Source organism: Cariama cristata, unplaced genomic scaffold (genome assembly GCF_000690535.1).
Source record: "Cariama cristata isolate BGI_N322 unplaced genomic scaffold, ASM69053v1 scaffold22439, whole genome shotgun sequence".
Taxonomy (NCBI): domain Eukaryota; kingdom Metazoa; phylum Chordata; class Aves; order Cariamiformes; family Cariamidae; genus Cariama; species Cariama cristata.
Genome location: NW_009634410.1, coordinates 6,930 through 10,055, shown reverse-complemented (window position 1 = coordinate 10,055; position 3,126 = coordinate 6,930).

Sequence of the window (3,126 nt, the reverse complement as noted above, 5' to 3'; positions counted from 1 at the left end):
AGCACCCTGCTCCCACTGTGGGCAAGTATTGACCCTGTGCTGCCTGCACCGCAGGTCCCCAGAGCTCCGGCAATGCCAGGTGCGATCAGGCACGGTGCTGCTTGCTGCCGGCACCAGCAGTGACCAGAGGAGCCAGACTTGTGCTTCATCCCAGCTCCATCACCCCACCAGCTCCATCCCAAAGCGATGCAGATTTGGGATGGAGGAGTACTGGGGGCATCTTCCAGCCTTGGACGTGCTCAGCCCAGCTACCCCTCTTCAGAGGGAGGTGATTTTGTAGGAGGACAAGCCAGGCACAAAACCAAAATAATGCAAGCTCTGGCATGCAAAGGGGAAGATGCAGGTGCTGGGGCAGGGACCAGCCCTTGGTCCCAGCAAACATTTATTGCAATTCTTGCTCATCTCATTTCACAGACAGTCCCAGAACACAAAGGAGAGGTTGGTGTCATAGCCACATAGTTAAAATTACAATTTTTTCTTGCCCAGAGAGAGAGGCACAAGTGAGCTCAGGCCTGTTCAAGGAGGGTAAAACATAAAGCCAGGTATTTTGTCCCCTCCTGGCATCACCACCCTGCCGTGGGCCTGCCGGCATCTCCTCACGGGTGCCCGCTGCCCCTGCGCTGCAAGCTGTGGGGCTCAGGGAAGCAGCTTCCCAGCCTGGGCAGGTATTGTGGAAACAGGTCCCACCTCCCAACACAACCCACCGGCCCCCGTCTGTCCCCAGGTCCGACTTGTTCAGCTTTAGGATCCCAGCTAAGCCCACCTAATTCAAAGTTCGACTTCTGCAAGCATTTCACCTCTTATTCCTGGTGAGATTGACCCTGGAGACCTGGCAGACTGCTCAGCTGAGCCAGCGAGATAGCGTTTCCCTTTCAAGGGATTTTTGCTTTATATTTGGGCAGCAGGAGCAGACTGGGGCAGGAGCAGCTTCAGCCTCGCCACCCACCGCGGAGGAGGATGGTCCGGGTGCTGCCGAAAGCATCCTGGCGCCGATTCCCATATGAGGAGCTGTACGCAGCTCAGCTGCTCGGGTTAACGCAAGCGTTTCGCTTACCTCATCTTCCTCTTTTCCTTCACCATCTGCACTATTTATTACTAAATAAATTTCAGAGGTTGGGGTGTGATAATGGGGCTGAAAAGGCTGGATCTGCTTTTTCCTTACAGACCTGGAAGGATCCAGCCCCCGTCCCCCAGTGCTACCAAGGACACCGACCTCACCTGGCTACAACAAGGCTGCCCCAAAGAGAAACTCTTTATTTTTCTCTTAAGTTCAAAGAAATTCAGATAAATTTCCTCTCATTAGCTTCATCAATTGCTCCTAGACCTTAGCAAGGCTTGCGGTGGCAGTGCCAAACCACGAGAAGGCAGCTCCCTCTCCAGACCCAGGCCACCCTTGCAGACCTACGGAGCCAGGCTTGTTCCAGGTTTTACCCCGGAGACTTGACCAGCAGTCTATTAAAATCAGGTCATTTATTTAGGTGCTTAGATCTGGACTTCAAAGGGCTAAAATTAGCCAGGAAAGTTGCACTTTTCTGGCTTTCTCATCCCATGCCTCAGTTTCTAAAACCAGGGAAGAGAAGAACAATTATTTCTCTCCAACCCTTTCAAAAGCACTTGGAGATCTTCAGATGACAGCGCGATTTGGTACAGACGTATTCATTATTCTTCCCCTCCATGGAGCAGCGTTAAATCTTTCTCCATATAAAGTCATTTTCTAAATTAGGTAAAGACGGTGAGTTTTGCACTGAGCACATGTGGATATTTTTATAAAATGTTTAAAACTTCTTGTCTGACTTTTCTTTCCCTTGAAGGACAACGTACCGAATTAAACCCTCCTGTGACCCCGTTTCGTTTCACCCTCGAGGACTTCTCAGGAAGACTTTGCCAAAAAGTAACATTAGCGAGTTCACTTCATCGCAGATAATAAATGGCAAAGTTTGGGTTCACGTGCTGCTTGGGCTTAGTGGGAAGAGAGGGGCCAGGGATGCTCTGGGACAGCCCCCAAAGGGTTTAACACATTGCTTTTGCTACCCGGAACCAGACAGGCGAGTCCACACGAATCCCGCAGGAACCGCTGTCACAGATGGAGCCTCCAGCTCATCTCCAGTTTCCATCCCTGCCTCGTTTCGCTCAGCTAGAAATGCTGCCAAAGCAGCCACCGCCTCCACCACTCCCCAAAACGTGGACCATGGCGGAGGAACCGGCGGCAGGTCCCAGGCTGCTCCCCAGGCAGGCGGGGGGATGCTCTCCCTCCACCCAGGCGGGCAGGACCCGGTGCCCCCACACCTCCCCTGGGTCCAGGGTTGGGGACAGGCACCCTCCCACAGAGGATGTGACCATGAGGTTAACCTTTGAAGGTCTCTCCTAAAGAGGTTTTTTTATTTTCCTGGGAGAAAGGGGGTTATATTGCTGGTAGCTACGCAGAGGTGGGATAGACCAGCCCTTTCCCTCCAGCTCTCCCCCAGGAAATGCATCCCCTGCGGGGAGCCTGGGCTGGGGGGACACTCCCGTCCTACCCCAGCTCCGAGGAGTGGGTGCAGGGGAACCCGGCCCCCCAGCGCAGCTCTGCATCAGGGAAACAAGACACAGCCGAGTGCGAAGAGAGGGGCCAAAAGCCAGGAGGATGGAAATGAGAAGGGGGAGGTAGCACCGGACCCACCGATCGCCAGCTCCGAGCAGAGAAGTATTTCTGCAAGGTGTTCACCATCGCCCGCCGGCTTCACCGGGGGCTGCAGAGTCACAGCCCAAAGCACGGACGGATCCTGAGCCCAGACAGCAAACAAGGGAAAGGTCACCCCAGCTCGGGACCGGCAAGCTTGAGCAAAGCCGTCGCTGTGTCAACAGGGAAAAGGTTTGAGCCGAACCAAAATAAGACATCGACAGTGAGAAACGTGTCTGTGCGAGAGGTTTTGTGAAGGTTTGGTGTCTCAGCTGCAGCGGGCTGGAAGAGGAGGTCACAGGGGATGCAGGGTCACCAAACAGCTTTGGGTTACCAAACAGCTTTGGGTTTTTGGATGGCAAAGCAGCCCCTTTGGCTCTCCCTGCACAAAGCTGCTGTGCAGCTCCCGAGACCCCGGCATGGGGAGCATCCTCATCCCACCCCACAGCCCGCCTGTCCCAGGGAGC